Genomic DNA, 19,492 nt, shown 5'->3' with positions numbered 1-19,492 from the left:
ATACACGAAGCCAAGCCAGAGCACAACTAAATGCAGCACAGCCATCTTCTCAGAAAAACTCTTCACAAGCTCAAGAGGTCAAGACACGAAAGCTTTAGCAACTAATCTACACTTAATGACCCACCCAGTGGTATTCAGAATATCACTCATGAAATCACTCAAGATATCCCTCAAGTAATTAAGGAACAAAAGAAGAAAAGGCACACTAATCTAGGAACTTCCTCTCTGCCCAGAACGTTGGAGGCTATACACCACACCCCTCAACAGTATTTATAGGAACTCAAACACCAGATTCTGCTCTGTTCCAGTAACAAGAAGCCGAAAGCACCAGCCTGAAGATGACGAGTGAGACCTCGTCGAAACGTCGCACAGACACCCCGACTCTTACACAGGAAGACACCCGAAGACACCAAAAACATATATATATATATATATATATATATATATATACACATACAGGTTTTGCTACACACTTCATCAGTCCGAAAAGCCAGTCATACAAAACAGTTTGCTCAGGATAAAGAAAGTACAGTGGCACCTCAGGTTACATACGCTTCAGGTTACATACGCTTCAGGTTACAGACTCCTCTAACCCAGAAATATTACCTCAGGTTAAGAACTTTGCTTCAGGATGAGAACAGATCGTGCTCCGGCAGCACCCATAAATGCATATATTGGTGAAAAGAACATACAGTGGTACCTCGGGTTACATACGCTTCAGGTTACATACACTTCAGGTTACACACTCCACTAAGCCAGAAATAGTGCTTCAGGTTAAGAACTTTGCTTCAGGATAAGAACAGAAATCGGGCTCCGGCAGCACTGCGGCAGCAGGAGGCCCCATTAGCTAGAGTGGTGCTTCAGGTTAAGAACAGTTTCAGGTTAAGTACGGACCTACAGAACGAATTAAGTACTTAACCCAAGGTACCACTGTACAAACATACAAAAATTATGAAAAAGATTGCCTTCAAATGTGTTTATTAGGCAAAATTGCGTATGAAATTGTGTTTACAGTGGTACCTTGGGTTAAGAACTTAATTCGCTCTGGAGGTCCGTCCTTAACCTGAAACTGTTCTTAACTTGAGGTACCACTTTAGCTAATGGGGCCTCCCACTGCCACCGTTGCGCGATTTCTGTTCTCATCCTGAAGCAAAGTTCTTAATCCGAGGTACTATTTCTGGGTTAGCGGAGTCTGTAACCTGAAGCGTCTGTAACCCCAGGTACCACTGTATTTCGATAAATTTGTCCTACAACGCAGCTGAATTTGCACAAGTACTTTTTAAAAAATCACAAACTTCTGGAGAACTGAACTGAAGATTGCAAAAATGAGAAGCCTCGAGCAGTCACAATTGATATTTTCATCCAGGTATTATAATAATAATAATAATAATAATAATAATAATAATAATAATAATAATAATTAGTGCCGCCAGGAAGGTTGTGGGCAGCCTGCAAGCAGCCTCCATTTATACATGTGTACAAATCCTTATCTGGGTTAATGGGGGGCCGTGAGGAGTCTTGCTCAAGGCCCCCCCCAAAAAAAAATCCTGGAGAGAGTAACGGTCTGTTTCGACTACAGGGGATATCTCCAAGGCTCCTCATATGGGGATTTAATTTTGATCAAGGAGATACAGTTTAAATAGACATAAATGGTCTTTGCTGAAATTGGCTTGAGCCAGAGTTCATAAATCACCACGAGTGAATTATGAAGCGAGCCTTCGTCCGCTGGGCTGATTTTTCAATGCAACGCACAACCTACAAATGTGGACCTCACTGTGATAGATACACTTGGGCCTAGTCCTTGCTTTGGTTAAATTGCTGCACACATTGAATCCCAACCTACTCTGACTAAAATGATCCTTAATCAATTAAGTCTTCTCTCCCAACCCCCTTCCAATAAAACTTTTAAGGGCCATTATTGAGATAAAATGCCTGATTAAACTTTTAAAGGTGTTAATGTTTAACTCGAGTGCCAAGTGATTAATTGCCCTTAAATATATTTGTGTAACCCCTGGGAGAAGAAGAGGCAGCGAGTTCGAAGCACGCTCTTCGCACCAGCGGAGGGGTTCCTTTCCTTCCCACCTTGTTTTCCAGGGTGACACCATCCATTATCCTTGCGTGCCAGCCTCTGAACTCACACCAGACTCCGATTTCTGTGCGCACCGGAGGAGCAAATCAAAGGCTGAAGGAAGCAAGTTCCAACAGAGTAGCCTTCCCCAACGGGCGCCCTCCGGATGTTTTGGAATGTGACTCCCATTAACCCCAGCCAGCCTAGCTCTGCTGACTAGGGCTAAAGTTATCAAGCAACCATCATAACAAGGAACCATGGATCGGTTTAACCTGCTCTCATGTTGTCCAATCCAGTTTTCAAGACTCCTGAGGGCCAAGCTCAATTTGGTCACCATTCATGCAATTAAAAATTACTCTATCTATCTATCTATCTATCTATCTATCTATCTATCTATCTATCATCTATCTATCTATCTATCATCTATCTATCATCTATCTATCTATCTATCATCTATCTATCTATCTATCTATCTATCTATCATCTATCCATTAATCAATAAATCAATCAATCTACAGTATCAATCTATCTCAGTCACTTCCCTCTGCAGCATGTGCAGAAACCACCTTCTTTCCAATTAACATTTGTAAAAAAGCCCGAAGCATTCTTGTTAGGGATTGTAGGAAAAGACCTGCCAAGGAAATTGAAAAACATCTTCATGCATGCGACAACGGCGGCAAGAGTCTTTAATAGCACAAGGATGGAAGAACGAGGAAATCCCGACCAAAGAACTGTGGCAAGAGAAACTGATGGACTATGTGGAATTGGTGAAATTGACACACAAACTGTGCACTGCTCTGGTTCTCCAGAAGCAGCTTAGTCATTGCTGGCCATGTGACCCGAAAGCTGTACGCCGGCTCTCTCCTGGGCCAATAAAGCAAGATGAGCGCCGCAACCCCAGAGTTGGTCACGATTGGACCTAATGGTCAGGCTTCCCTTTATGTTTTTATACATACTGGAAGCTGCCCAGACTGGTTGGGGCAACCCAATAAGATGTGTGGTGTATAAATAGTAAAATTATCACTATGGAACAGGACATCCCTATTTTCATTGGAGAAATGTTGGAGGGTGTGGTCTCTTCCTCCCTCAGTTCCTTCCCATGCAATCTGAGGCTCCTTCGTCTTGCCTATTTCTGCTCCTCCCTCTTCACACCTCTTCTGGTCCTGGGAGACCAAGGAGGAGGGGAGCTGATCGCAGCAGGGTGTTTTTATATGCTGGGGCAACCCAGCAGGATGTGTGGGGTATAAAGAGTAAAATTATCATTATGGAACGGGATGTCCCTATTTCCATCGGAGGAATGTTGGAGGGAATGAAACTTTTCTCTTTTTCATGGTTTTGCTTGAAAAAAAGGTGTGGCGGGAAGGGGAAGGAGAGAAACGATTTACAGTATAAAGTGTTGTGCATCTGACCAGAATAATGCAGAGATTCCTGGAAAACAGAGGCGTGGGGGGAGATGACTTGGACGGTCTTAGTGGGAGAAGAAATGTGTTCCTCTCGCCACAATCGTCTTTCTCCTCTCCAGCAGCTGTGCTCCCCCCAACCCCCCCACCCCATGGCTGTCAGATCTGATCATGCTGAAGGCCGTTGTTACCAGGATAATTAGAGGCAAGTCTCAGGGGCATCGTGACAGTTCTGCAAAGTGGCAGGGAATGCCCACCAGAGGGGTAGGAGAGGAGGCCAATAGGACAGGGCGGTGGGGGCATGATTCGAGCAGGCACAAGAAAAGAGCTGAATGCAATAATAGGCAGCAGAAATACAGACACACGCCGAGAGAGAGACAGACAGACAGAAACACACACACAATCTCACTCTGAGTCAAGAGCGAATTATCTGGACCACGCGTGTTACTCTGGTTTGCTTTGAAGCCTGTAGGTTATAGGCAGGCGATAAAATTGGTTCGTCGATAATTTCAGAACACAGCTATAGGCCTAAGTGCCTTCCCCTGGCTAAACTGAGGTTTGGGATATTTTGTATAAGATACAGTGGTACCTCGGGTTAAGAACCAAATTCGTTCTGGAGGTCTGTTCTCAACCTGAAACTGTTCTTAACCTGAAGCACCACTTTAGCTAACGGGGCCTCCTGCTGCCGCTGCACCGCCACCGCACGATTTCTGTTCTCATCCTTAAGCAAAGTTCTTAACCCGAGGTACTATTTCTGGGTTAGAGGAGTCTGTAACCTGAAGCGTATGTAACCTGAAGTGTATGTAACCCGAGGTACTACTGTAGAAGGAAATTCAGGTCCATTGCACTGAAAAAAACAAACAAACCCAAAACATAGCTTTGTGACGCTTATTCTCTATGGGAGCCAGCATGGTGTAGTGGTTAAGAGCGATAGACTTGTAATCTGGTGAACTGGGTTCGCTTCCCCATTCCTCCACATGCAGCTGCTGGGTGACCTTGAGCCAGTCACACTTCTCTGATGTTTCTCAGCCCCACTCACCTTACAGAGTGTTTGTTGTGGGGGAGGAAGGGAAAGGAGGTTGTGAGCCGCTTTGAGACTCCTTTGGGTAGTGATAAAGCGGGATATCAAATCCAAGCTCTTCTTCTTCTATGTATCACAGGAGCAGGCCAAGCCAGCTTGTTTACTCAGAAGCAAGTGCCGCTGTCTAAAGCCATCCAAACTGCCACTGGGATACCACAACTTACTGTTCTGGCTACAAGAGAATGCTTCTTTCAAGTCTAATTTCAGAGGGCATAGACCACCCAATCAATGGGATTCCTGTATTGTAGGGAGTTGGACTCGATTAGCCCATGGAGTCCCCTCCAACTCTCCCATTCTATGATTCTATCATTCTACAAATGCATGCATGCTGAACTCCTTGTGTGGATTACTGTACAGAACTTCTCTCTGAAGAAGGCTAAAATATAAATGCTCAGCCCGCCCACCTGCAAAACGTGAGTAGCTTAGATTTCCTGACATTATCCAGACTTTTGGCTGCATTGAATGCACCACACGGCAATAACGAATAAGGCTGAGATCCTAACCCCACCTATCTGGGAGGAAGCCCCATTGAATCCAACAGGACTTACTTCTGTGTAGACGCGGTTTGGATTGCTCTGTGAGATAACTTTATTTTTAAAGTGGGCGTATGAAGCTTCCACATTTTATGAGATTGCTTCAGCAGCTGTGGGAACAATATTAATTCAAATAGGCTTATCCATGATCTTTCAAAAGAAATCATTGTTGTGAGCACTTTAGGATAAGGACATAATCTAAACTTCTGCTGGGCTTACAGTTAATTCAAGCTTTCTTTATGTTTGTTGGTTATCGTAGCCTGCTTAGCAGACAAACAGGTGATCGTATCTGCATTGTTTAATGCCATTAAAACACACGTTTTGATAGCTTCCTTCTTCCTCCCTCCATCCTGCTACATGATACCAGAGTGTTTTCACTGAGCTCTCCACCAACAGCACTGAGTTAATCCCAGAAAAGCAGAATTAGAGGTTATGTCACTGATGCAAGGCGGCGTAGCCCTAGCCCTCTGTTCCTTTTGTTGTTGTTCTTGTTCTCCCTCAGCATCAAAGCATGCGGCTCTCATTGTACCTTGCCAAAGACAGCATGTGCAGACTCTACTGACCTGCTTTTCTGAGCCGGGAGGGGAGCTCTAACCTCATTTGAGCCCGTTCCTCATTACGGATCAGATGCCTGCAGAGATATATCGGTGAGATTGCTCTTCGCAGGTGCCCCAATGCCCTGGAAAATGGAACACTGTACGGCCTTCGTCGTTCCTTGTCCTTGTCTGTATCGCTTTGTTTTACGGTCTGTTTCAGGAAGGTTTTTCCCGAGCCACCTTGGATAGCCTCTGCAATGGATAGGCAGACCGATGGTATGTAAAACCCACCCGCCTGTTCTTCGTCCAACATTTCAGAGAGGAAAGTAGAGGTTTGGGATATTTTGTATAAGATACAGTGGTACCTCGGGTTAAGAACTTAATTCGTTCTGGAGGTCTGTTCTTAACCTGAAACTGTTCTTAACCTGAAGCAGCACTTTAGCTAATGGGGCCTCCCGCTGCCACCGTCACACGATTTCTGTTCTCTTTCTGAAGCAAAGTTCTTAACCCGAGGTACTATTTCTGGGTTAGCGGAGTTTGTAACCTGAAGCGTCTGTAACCTGAAGTGTCTGTAACCCAAGGTACCACTGTATTTCCCTGCTCCCAAGAGCTTGTTCTCCTCTGTTTTTAAAAGCCAGTGTTCTTTAGTTTAAAAAACCACACAAAACTCTCAAATGAGTGCCAAGCATTAAGGCCAATTGTTTTTCAGTGATTGGGGACGCTGAAAGTCATGGAAGACCTCCGGGTATAGGGCGGTATATAAAGTCAATAAATAAATAAAAATGGAATCATGGAATTGTAGATCTAGAAGGCACCCCAAGTGCCATCTAGTCCAACCCCCTTCAATGCAGGAATCTCAGTCAAAGCATCCATGACAGATGGCCACCCAACCTCTGCTTAGAAACCTCCAAGGAGGGAGAGTCCACAGCCTTCCAATAGAGTTCATTCCACTGTCAAACAGCTCTTGCTGTCACAAAGTTCTTCCTGATGTTGAGTTGGACTCTCCTTTCCCCTACCAGCGCTGCTGCCGCCCAGTGTCAGATTACCCAATAGGCAGAGCAGACACTGGCCTATGGGCCCCACACCTTTCAGGGTCCCCACGCCAATGGATCGAAATAATATTGATTTGATCATGAAAGAAAATTGCAGTCCAGCTTTCTTAGTTCAATGTTATCCCACCCCGATATTTTGACAGCTTGTATGGTTGCCATGGGTGGTGCTGTGGGTTAAACCACAGAGCCTGGGACTTGCTGATCAGAAGGTCGGCGATTTGAATCCCCACGGCGGGGTGAGCTCCCATTGCTTGGTCCCTGCTCCTGCCAACCTAGCAGTTTGAAAGCACATCAAAGTGCAAGTATCAATGCCCACCATTCAGTTTACAGTAATCGATGTTTCTATCAGGTAATCAATATATGTTGTTGGGAAAACATTTTTTTCTCTTAAAAACATATTTAGGATGATATGTGTTGACAAAAATCAGCTGATAATGCCACAAAAATGTAATCGATTTTGTCACAAGATCTGATTTTTTCCAAAGCAACATAGCACAAAAACCTGACCTGATGGAGAGAAACGGATGCCATTTCCTGATTCAGCAGTGCAAAAATACCCTAAAGCAGTTGTAGTAATCTAGACAACATTCAAAAGTAAAAAAATCTTGCCCAGTGTAATCATACCAGTCTGCAGAGAAGCCCTGACTTCATGCCATCCACCTCAGGCAATAATCCTTTGAACTGGCAGGTAGCATGCTAAGTCTGACTTGTAGATCATACCAGTGTGGGAACGTCAGCTGTCAACCGGGATGGGAATTTGTTTGTTTGTTTGTTTCCTTGCTTGCTTTTTCCGAAACACTTACAGCGTTGTCTTCAGTAAATAATAGATAAGTCGGGTTTGTTTGTTTTTACCAGTGCTGCGCTTCTTAACGCACAGAGAGGGGGTTTTTTTGCGAGTGTGTTTCTGCATCTCCTCTCCATCGGGCAAGCCAATCTTTGCCTTCTCCTCTCGCCTTCTCCTCTGACCTTCGGGTGTTCTCTGAGAGAATTTTCAACCCGGTTTTGATACCTGTGCCAAAACAAACAAGAGATTTATCACGGCTGATAACAGTGCTGGCACATCAACAAAACCAGCTGGTCATTGTTGGCTTCCTGGCCTTCTGGAGAGCAAACAGGGCCTGGTTTTCAGTTTGGGTTTGGGGAATAAATTCAGCTGTTTGTGTTTTGATTGGAAGCTGCCTAACCAGCATTTCCCCTGAAATAATAATACGCAAAGTGGGATGCTGTGAATATCCTTCGACAAATATACTTCTCTGAATTTCGCAATGCGCTTCTCCAGCCAGATATTACAAAGGATTAAGGGAAAGTGCATTTGAAATGCGTGCATTTCTTAAAGAATATGCATTGTATTGGGGGGGGGGTGGCTTGCAACAAATGTGTCTGTTAGCAGAGATTTGCACAGAAATGCAGGCAAATTTTCACGAAGACTTTTTAAAGACGAACGAGTGAACTGCAAACTGTTGCGAAACTGTGGAGAGCTGGACTTAAGATTGGAAAAACGTGAAACCAAGAGAAACCAAAATGGACATTATTTCACTGCTATCGGTCATGTCCAAATTCCTTCATAGGTATTTTGGTAATGGGAAGAAACAAGATTATCAAATACACATAAAACAAGATATTTTGGTAATGGGAAGAAACAAGATTATCAAATACACATAAACACCAATCTTTCTTACTAACCTCTTTGCCGTTGCCAAGGTGGTTTGCAGTTTAAAATAATGGCGTGCAATCTAAACAGACACAACATGAAAGGAAGAAGCGGTGGGAAGGGCACTTTTCAGATTCTTACACAGTGAAGCTGCATAATGAGCAAGTGACTGAGGCAGTTTGTGGAAGAATTATGAATGAAAGGCCTCTCCAGGCATCCCTTTTCTAGCACATTAATGATGATTTATGCTCATGATGCCATCCCCACAGCTGCAAACAATCCTCTTTTCAATATTGTTTGTACCTGGGGAAGTGTTGGAGTGGTCACATGGTTTTTACTTCCAAACTGTGAATATCCCAGAACTTCCTGCTGAAACTCCCGTACCTTTCTACAGCACAAACGTCGCGGGACGTTTTTGTCCCGCTTTTGTGACACTGCAGCCCCTCTGGACACCAAAAATGTGGTAGTATTGGGGAAGCAGAGCAGGAGAAACAAATAAAGCCGACTAAACCCACTGCTGACGCAGGATTAGTGACAGCCAGTGTGGTGTAATGGTTAGAGTGCTGGACTAGGACCTGGGAGACTAGGGTTCGAATCCTCACTTGCCCATGAAGCTCACTGTGTGACCTTGGGCCACTCGCTGCCTCAGCCAAACCAGATCACAGGGCTGTTGTGAAGATAAAATGAGAATGCGAGAAAACTGTGCACACCACCTTAAACTCCTTGGATGGAAAGGTGGTATATAAATGAAAGAGGAGGAGGAGGATGATGATGATGATGATGATACAGTGGTGCCTTGGTTTTCAAACGTATCCATTAATGAATGTTTCGGAATTTGAACGCCGTAAATGCTTCCATTTTCGAACACGCCTCGGAAGTCCAACAGCTTCCATTGTGTTTTTCTCAATTGAATTTGCAGACCGCCCTTTGCGCCTTGGTTTTCAAATGTTTTAGAACTCAAACGGTCTTCCAGAACGGATTATGTTTGAAAACCGAGTTGCCACTGTACAGTGGTACCTCGGGTTACAAACTTAATTCGTTCCGGAGGTCCGTTCTTAACCTGAAACCGTTCTTAACCTGAGGTGTGCTTTCGCTAATGGGGCCTCTCGCTGCCGTTGTGCCGCCAGCACACAATTTCCGTTCTCATCCTGGGGCAAATTTCTTAACCTGAGGTACTGCTTCCGGGTTAGCGGAGTTTGTAACCCGAAGCATCTGTAACCCGAGGTGTTTGTAACCCGAGGTACCACTGTACAGTGGTACCTCTGGATATGAACGGGATCCGTTCCGAACCCCCATTCGCATCCTGAAGTAAACGTCTGCGCATGCACGTTTTGCCGCTTCCATGCATGCATGTGACGTCATTTTGAGCGTCTGCCCATGCGCAAGTGGTGGAACCCGGAAGTAATGCGCTCTGTTACTTCTGGGTCACTGCGGAGTGCAACCTAAAAATACAGTGGTACCTCGGGTTACATTCGCTTCTGGTTACATACGCTTCGGGTTACAGACTCCGCTAACCCAGAAATTGTACCTCGGATTAAGAACTTTGCTTCAGGATGAGAACAGAAATCGTGCTCCAGCGGCGCGGCAGCAGCAGGAGGCCCCATTAGCTAAAGTGGTGCTTCAGGTTAAGAACAGTTTCAGGTTAAGAATGGACCTCCGGAACGAATTAAGTACTTAAGTACTTAACCTGAGGTACCACTGTACTTAACTTGAAGCTACTTCAACCCGAGGTATGACTGTATATCAAACACCAATCTGAAGGGCCCTATCAGTAGAACTTCACTCAACATTAGGTGGGCTGAGAGAGAGAGTTTTCCAAGGTGACTTCCAGATGACCTCTGATATGTGTGGAGGCAGGTTGCACATAGCTGCACCAAGCAGTTGTTACCCCACACTTCCTGGTGCCTTTCCCTATCACTTTCCCTTAACACAAATGAAGTGTGCAGATAAAGAACGGGCCTGTTCCACAAGAGCATTAAATCCACCTCGGAATTGCGCAGCCTGACTTTGCTTAATCCCACTTGCCACACAGGGACAGTCTTGGAACACCCCTAGCACTCCCCTGTCTGGCACCCACTCCTCTCGGCACACCTCTGGAAGAGGGAACTGACGGGAGCCATTCCGTCTTCCATCCCAAACACCGGCACAGAGCCAGCGAGAAGGAGGCATCTCCCATCTTGGCACGTCTAAGTGGATCGAACAGCCCAGATCAATCCAAAACCCTTTTCATTTGTATCAGTAAACTCAAACGGTCCTTTTCATTTGCCGTTCCAAATGGGTCCCCCCCTTTTAATTCCTCCCTTTCCCTCTCCCCTCTCCCTGTTTGCCCTTCCCTTCTGCTGTGAGAGCCGTTAATGTTTAATAACTCCAACGCTTTAAAGTGCCTTGCGCACTTTTGGCAGCGAGTCATGCTCTCCGTTTGCCAAGTGTACTCTGGAACACATCATGGCCAGAGAAACGCAAAGGCAGGGCTTTTCCCAGAAGGTTTATTATTATTTTTTGTTTTTCAAAAAGGAAGGGAGGGAGGAAGAAAACTCTGCTGTGATCCAGCCAAAGTCCAGCACTTTGTGTTCCACTGATTTCGGTGGAGGAAAAGTTAGCATGGCTGCAAAAGAACAAGTATAGAGACATTTCCCTCCTGGTTTTCTCTATGTAATATACAATTACCGTATTTTCGCACCATAAGACACACTTTTTTCCTCTTAAAAACTAAGGGGAAATGTCTGTGCGTCTTATGGAGCAAATGTGTGGTCCCTGGGGCTGGGTGGGGGGAATCAGGGCTTCCCTCGCCAGCCCCACAAGCTCTGGGAGCAGCGGGAAGGCTGCGCGCAGCCTGTCCGCTGCTCCCCGAGCTGCTCTTTGGGGCTGAGGGGGGGGGAACCCGGGCTTCCCCCACCAGCCCCACAAGCTCCTTAGCCCGCGAAGCCTCACCCCACTGCCCTGTGGAGGCTTCACGCGGCTATCCCTGTCTTTTGCGGGAGGTGGGGGGAGTGACAGAGCGAGGCTCTCTCATTTCCCCCACTTCCTGCAAAAGCCCCCAAGAGCCGCGCTCCCTTTCAAGAGCCACGCAGAGCGGCAGCAGGAGGCCCCATTAGCTAAAGTGGTGCTTCAGGTTAAGAACAGTTTCAGGTTAAGTATGGACCTCGTGAACGAATTAAGTACTTAACCTGAGGTACCACTGTATAGGTAAGTGGAACCTCCATGCTCAACCACAGCATACCTCTGAATATCTGGTGCTGTGGGCCGGCAACAGGGAGAAGCAAGCTCTGCCGCGCGCCATCCATCAGCTTCTGGACCCGTCATGCAGGCTGCCTTTGGGAACAGGCTGCCTCTCTGCACTTCTCTGAGAAGAAGAAGAAGAAGAAGAAGAAGAAGAAGAAGAAGAAGAAGAGTAGTAGTAGTAGTAGTAGTAGTAGTTTGGATTTGATATCCCGCCTTTCACTCCCCTTCAGGAGTCTCAAAGCGGCTAACATTCTCCTTTCCCTTCCTCCCCCACAACAAACACTCTGTGAGGTGAGTGGGGCTGAGAGACTTCACAGAAGTGTGACTGGCCCAAGGTCACCCAGCAGCTGCATGTGGAGGAGCGGAGACACGAACCCGGTTCCCCAGATTACGTGACTACCGCTCTTAACCACTACACCACACTGGCTCTGTGTCACCACACTGGTGACACAGAGGCAGGTGGGAAGGTGGGAAGCAGCGCCCAGGCCTGACCTGCCCCACCGCAAAGATGGAGTGCGAGGAAAGCTTGCTCCAGGAGGCCGGCCGCCGCCGCTCGTTATGGAGTGATTTATGGCGAGTGCAACGGAGCCGCATACTCTTTTTGTTTCCATGGCACCATAAAAAATGGATGGGAAGCAGCGGGGCCCCCGTGTTGTCGGGCGGTTTGTTTTTTCAATGCGACATTGTCATGGCGTGGAAATCTCTGGAGAACGCCTGCGGCGCATGAGAACGAGACTGATGGAATGTGCTACCCTGCTAATGGAATAGGATGCAGAGCTTCCTTTGCCAGCGCCGCCGCCTCCTCTCCGGTAAGAGCACGCGTGCAGATGAAAGCAGAGCGGAGCATTGCACCTTGTAGCCCCCTGTGTTGTTTTGCAGGGAAGGAGGGGGGTGTCCCTGTGGAGAAAGTCTCTTGAGCGCTGATGCTTCCCGCAGGGAACCCTCTCCTGAGTCTCTGACACCTGGACCTGGGCTTGTGTTTCTTGCTCTGGAAACAAAACAAGAGCCTGCCAGATCAGGACATTGGGATATCTAGTCCAGCATCCCATTCTCGCAGTGGCCAACCACGTGAGAAACCTGCAAGAATCAGGATTCGAACACAAAAACACTCTTTCTTCCTGTGGCTTCCAGCAACAGCTGTTCAAAAGCATTGCTGGCTAGTAGCTGTCAACAGCATCTTCAAAAGCAGAGACATCACCTTGCCAACAAAGGTCCATATAGTTCAAGCTATGGTTTTCCCAGTAGTGATGTATGGAAGTGAGAGCTGGACCATCAAGAAGGCTGATCGCCGAAGAATTGATGCTTTTGAATTATGGTGCTGGAGGAGACACTTGAGAGTCCCATGGACTGCAAGAAGATCAAGCCTTTCCATTCTGAAGGAAATCAGCCCTGAGTGCTCACTGGAAGGACAGATCCTGAAGCTGAGGCTCCAGTACGTTGGCCACCTCATGAGAAGAGAAGACTCCCAGGAAAAGACCCTGATGTTGGGAAAGATGGAGGGCACAAGGAGAAGGGGATGGCAGAGGACGAGATGGTTGGACAGTGTTCTCGAAGCTACCAGCATGAGTTTGACCAAACTGTGGGAGGCAGTGGAAGACAGGAGTGCCTGGCGTGCTCTGGTCCATGGGGTCACGAAGAGTTGGACATGACTAAACGACTAAACAACAACAACAAGCCGCCGATAGCCCTCTCCATGAATTTGTCTAATCTGCTTTTAAAGCCTTCTAGGCGAGTGGCCTTTGCTGCCTCCTGCGGAAATGAGTTCCATAGTTCAACTGCAAAGAAGTAAAAACCACGAGAACCAAGGGAAGCCCTTGGTTGTGCTGCTATGAGCCGTAGAATCTTGCCCCTCCTGTTTCTCTTCCCAGGCCGTGGGATATTTGCTGCTGCAGACTGTGCGAGACTATTCCGGAGGAGGATGGAGCATGGAACAAGCAAGGTGTACTTGGCGTTGTGCAACCCTTTACTTTCGTAGGCACCGTCTGCAAAATCAGAAAAGGGAGCCTCTCCAATCCTTGGTTCAGAGTGTTCAGGTGCCTACGGCAGGGCGGCGTTTTTGCTGCAGGCGGTTATTCTGCAACATGTTGCAGGTGCAAAAACAGGGCCCTCGTGGTGGATTTATACTAGACCATCCGCATGTCCTTTCACTTCATTCTCCAATGTTAGTGTGTGGATAGCTCAGTTGGTTAGAGCATGGTGCTGATATCACCAAGGTCATAGCTTCGATCCCTGTATGGGACAGCTGCATATTCCTGCATTGCAGGCGGTTGGGACTCTATGTACATAGAAACTCGGTGTTTCTATGACCACTCCTGGGGGGTGGGGAGCCCTGGTTTGGTACAAAAGCTTGCAGGATATCCCTAGGAAATTACGGGACATGCACTGAAAGGTAACAGATCAGGCTGCTTGCCCTGAAACCTCTATAGGTGCAGACAGTATTGAAAATCGGAGTGCCCTGATATCATCATTGAAAGCACAATTTTAAAAAGTGCCCTGTAGGACCCCACAGGCCACACCTCCACCACGCATTTAAAGTACGACTACAATACCATTTTAAACATGGCTTCCCTCAAAGAATTCTGGGAGCTGTAGTTTATTAAGGTTGCTCAGAGTTGCTAAGAGACCCGTATTCCCCTCCCAGAGTTATATAACACTCAATCCCTTTTCCCAAGGAATTATGGGAATTGTATTCTCTGGGGGGGCGGGGGATAGGGATCTCCTAGCAACTCTCCGTATCCTTAACAAACTACAGCTCCCAGGATTCTTTGGGGGAAGCCACAACTATTTCAATTGACACCGTAGAGCTTTAAACGTGTGGATGCATCTGGGCTCTTTCAGAAGTTCCTAAGCAACCGAAGAGGACAGGGCCTACGGGTGAGATCGTGGCCTTCTTTCCCTCTGTGTGAAAACCCCTCATCCCATTTGCTTGGTCCTCTAGCCTAAGGTTAGGGACGCAGGCGGCACTGTGGTTAAACCACAGAGCCTAGGACTTGACGATCAGAAGGTTGGCGGTTCGAATCCCCGCGACAGGGTGAGCTCCCATTGCTCAGTCCTTGCTCCTGCCAACCTAGCAGTTCAAAAGCACGTCAAAGTGCAAGTAGATAAATAGGTACTGCTCTGGCGGGAAGGTTCGCCAGAAGCAGCTTCGTCATGCTGGCCACATGACCCGGAAGCTGTACTCAGCTCCCTCGGCCAGTAAAGCGAGATGAGCGCCGCAACCCCAGACTGGACCTAATGGTCAGGGGTCCCTTTACCTTTACCTAGCCTAAGGTCACCCGACGTCCCCGTTTCCCGGGAACAGTCCCCGGATTTACTAATTAGTCTCCTGACAAAATCCATCTATTAGGAAGTTGAAAAGTGTCCCCGGATTCATTGAACAAAATCTGGTAACCTTCCTCTAGCCAGGCCTCCTGGAGATGTACACAAACAGCCTCGCACACAGTATGACCTAATGCATGTTTGGAAGATGTTTGGAAGTTGCTGCGAGATTTTTGGCCCCCTCTCCCGCGGTTGTATATTGTTCTTTCACTTAGCAGGGGACTGACGAAATCCAGTCAGAAACAAGATTGCAGGCAGTTGCTGCCAAGTGAGATCATCGCACCGTCTCCTTCCGAGCGAGCGTACGAAGGTTACGTGCTCCTTGTGTTGACAGGGTGTTGGTGACTGAGCAGATCAAGAGAAGCTGGAGGCGTCCAGGTGTCCCCGTGTTTTCACTTCAGCTGCTTCTGAAGAATAACATCTGTGCTGCCCCAGCAAAGAGGGAGTAGCAGAGCCAGGGGTGAGGCTTGATCTCAAATCATAGCTCTTAAGTCCTTCAGGGACCTGACGCTGCAGGAATATTCCCAGTCAGGGCTGGCCCAAGGTATTTCACTGCCTGAGGCACACCAGGAAATGTCCCCCCTCCCCAACCACACAACCTGACTAGGACCTTGAACAATACATGCCCCCCCCAATCTTAGGCAGGCACCTCCAAACTCAGTCCTCCAGCTGTTTTGGGACTACAACTCCCATCATCCCTAGCTAACAGGACCAGTGGTCAGGGATGATGGGAGTTGTAGTCTGAAAACCGCTGGAGGGCCGAGTTTGGGAATGCCTGATCTTAGGCAACCCCTCTTAATATATTTAATACTTTTGCTTGTTGTGTTTAAAAGCATTTCTGTAGAGTCAGTGGCATGGTGGGAGCAGGGAACAGGGGCAGTTTCCCCAGGCCCAAAATTGTTAGAGGCACAGATCCGGCAGCAAAACGAGCGTTTAATTTGGTATAGCTCACTTTCACCATCTAGTGTTGCATTTGTAAAGGTAAAGGTACCCCTGCCCGTATGGGCAAGTTGTGTCCGACTCTAGGGTTGTGCGCCCATCTCACTTAAGAGGCCAGGGGCCAGCGCTGTCCGGAGACACTTCCGGGTCACGTGGCCAGCATGACGAAGCTGCTCTGGCGAGCCGGCACCAGCGCAGCACACGGAAACGGCGTTTACCTTCCCGCTATAAAGCAGTACCTATTTATCTACTTGCACTCAAGGGTGCTTTCAAACTGCTAGGTGGGCAGGAGCTGGGACCGAAGGCGGGAGCTCACCCTGCCGCGGGGATTCGAACCGCCGACCATGCGATCGGCAAGCCCTAGGCGCTGAGGTTTTTACCCACAGCGCCAACCGCATCCCGTTGCATTTGTACATTGCACTTTACAACACATTTAAAATGCTCTATTTGCAGCTGTATAGCTGAGTCCATGCTTTAGTTCCAGTTTGTGTGCGTGCATAGCTTCCTATGGAGAGGGATTTGGGACCTAGAGATTTGGAATCATGTCCACAGCTTTTTAAGTGTTTCAGATCTCATGTATGTTGTAACCCGATAACTGGTTCTTGTGCAACCAGAAATGAACGTTTCCACGAATGAATCCCAAGAACCCTGATTCTCGTGCGGAACGAGGATATTGCAAGCCTAAGCTGAAACGGCAGAATTGCCTCAGCTGGGATGGAGCCAGTTCTTTATCAAGCGGCGGAATGCTTTGCCAACAAAAGTTGGGAGCTAGCAGGGGGAGGAAATGTAATTTGGAGATAAGGTCTTCTGCTTCACCTTAGAATTTTCTCCTCCTGCTTCCAAAAAGGGGTTTTGTTTTTAATGTCATGGTAGATTCCAGCCTGGCACTTGCTCCATCAAAGGGGCTGTTTGTTTCCTGGCCAAGATGTTCCGTAGTGGGACAGCAGCGAGGGCTAAATTTAGCTGACAGCTTGTGCAAACTGGACCGTGTCCTGCCAGCTGCAATGTCAACGTTATGCTCTGAGTTAAATATGTGGCTGTGTCTGCATGCATAGGTGGATGGGTAAGGGCACATATTTTGTGTGTGTGTGTGTGTGTGTGTGTGTGTGTGTGTGTGTGTAAGAGAGGGGGGGAGTCTTGAGGGCAGCACAATTGTCTGCAGGTCGGAAATAAGATTGCCGGAAGAAATATCAACAACCTCAGATATGCAGATGACACAACATTGATGGCAGAAAGTGAGGAGGAATTAAAGAACCTTTTAATGAGGGTGAAAGAGGAGAGCACAAAATATGGTCTGAAGCTCAACAAAAAACTAAAACTTGGGAGAAAAGCAATGACAAACCTAGACAGCATCTTAAAAAGCAGAGACATCACCTTGCCAACAAAGGTCCGTATAGTTAAAGCTATGGTTTTCCCAGTAGTGATGTATGGAAGTGAAAGCTGGACCATAAAGAAGGCTGATCGCTGAAGAGTGGATGCTTTTGAATGATGATGCTGGAGGAGACTCTTGAGAGTCCCATGGACTGCAAGAAGATCAAACTGATCCATTCTGAAGGAAATCAGCCCTGAGTGCTCACTGGAAGGACAGATCCTGAAGCCGAGGCTCCAGTACTTTGGCCACCTCATGAGAAGAGAAGACTCCCTGGAAAAGACCCTGATGCTGGGAAAGATTGGGGGCACAAGGAGAAGGGGATGACAGAGGATTAGATGGTTGGACAGTGTTCTCGAAGCTACCAGCATGAGTTTGACCAAACTGCGGGAGGCAGTGGAAGATAGGAGTGCCTGGCGTGCTCTGGTCCATGGGGTCACGAAGAGTCGGACATGACTAAACAACAACAACAACAAAGTCCTGATCCATCTGGAAGCAAGAGCTTTGCTGAATGACAGATGCACATCTCTAGCCAGATGAGGAATGGCACACAGATGCTGTTCATGTGGTCGTCTCCTCCATCTAGCTGTCATGGCTGACAGTCATGCAGGGGGACAGCTGTGCCTCAGGGCCGGGGCATATGCCTTGCCTGTAAAAGGCTGCAGATCCAGTCCTCAGCATCTCCAAGCTAGGACTGGTAAAGACCCTCGTCTGAAACCCTTGAGTGTAGCTGTCTGTCAGTGTAGACAACACTGAGATAGATAGACAAATGGTCTGACTCAATGCAAGGCAGTTTCTTGTGTTCTTATGGCGTTGTCAGCAGGTGGCGCAGGGTGCCTGATGAATTGGCCTTGGACAGGCATAGGCAAACTCGGCCCTCCAGATGTTTTGGGACTACAGCTCCCATCATCCTTGACCACTGTTCCTGTTAGCTAAGGATGATAGGAGTTGTAGTCCCAAAACATCTGGAGGGCCGAGTTTGCCTGGTCTTGGACCTGCCACCCTTCCCCCATGCTTTAAAAGAATTTTAAATTTTGTTTTAAAAAGAAAGAAAACCTTTTATTCCAGGCAGCTAGGCTCAATTTCTCTAGAAAAGCAGATTTGCGGTTTATGTTTCTCGGTCACACATTGGTGTGACTGTAGAACAGAACACAGATGGGTCTATACAAATCGGGGGGGTGTGGCGAGGCTACACAAACCAGATTGGCTGAAAAGTATCTCCTGCTTTGTTCTAGAGTGCAAAAGAGATGGAGTGCAACCTGGGACCCAGCTGAGACAACCTGAAACCTACCAGCCCCATAGACACACCTGCTGTGAAATATTTGGGCCCTCCTGAAAGCACCTCCTATCTTGAACCATTGTAATGTGAGGCTGAAATCAAAGAGGTAGCGCTGCGCAGTGGTTAGAGAGCTGGACAAAACCAGAGTTCAAATTCCCATGAAGCCCAGTTGGTGACCTTAGGCCTGCCCGCCATGTTCACACCAAACATTTAAAGCACTATGCTAGATCACTTTAAACAGCCATGGCTTCCCGCAAAGAATTCTGGGAGCTGTAGTTTGTTGAGGATGCTGAACGTTATAAGAATAACCCTCATTCCCTCCACAGAGCTACAATGAACTCTGGAAATGGTACCTCCATGGGGGGAATATACAGTGGTACCTCTGGATACGAACAGGATCCGTTCTGGATCCCCGTTCGCATCCTGAAGTAAACGTAAGACACAACTGCGCATCTGTGCGTGTGTGGGTCGCATTTCGCCGCTTCTGCGCATGCGCATGACGCCATTTTGACCGTCTGCGCATGCGTGAGTGGCGAAACCCGGAAGTAACGCGCTCCGTTACTTCCGGGTCGCCGCGGAGCGCAACCCGAAAATACTTAACTTGAAGCTACTTCAACCTGAGATATGACTGTAAGTCTTTTAACAACTCTCAACACCCATAACAAACATTACTCCATACCCTCCAACGTTTCTCCGGTGAAAACAGGGAAGTCTTAAGGAAAGGCAGGACAACCCAGGACGTGTCCCTGGAAAATAGGGACACTTGGAGGGTCCGGATCCAACAGGGCTCTCCCAACGTTCTGATTTGTCCCCAGAACAAATAGCACAGGCCTTCCGAAGCTGGCACTCGTCCCGCTGACCATATGGGCATATGTGCGACGGAGCAAGGCCTGTGTCTCGCGCAGGTGCGTTGCTCGTTTCCTTCTTCGTACACCAGATTTCCATCTCTGCTCTGCTCCCTCGAGGGTCCTCCTCGCGCAGCCTTTTAGCCTGACTTCTGCCAGCTCTCATTATTTCTCTCCCCTGCTGACGCTGATGTTTCTC

This window comes from Podarcis vaucheri, assembly GCF_965113315.1.
Source record: "Podarcis vaucheri genome assembly, chromosome: 12".
Classification (NCBI taxonomy): Eukaryota; Metazoa; Chordata; class Lepidosauria; order Squamata; family Lacertidae; genus Podarcis; species Podarcis vaucheri.
Note: the sequence above shows the minus strand (reverse complement) of the source record.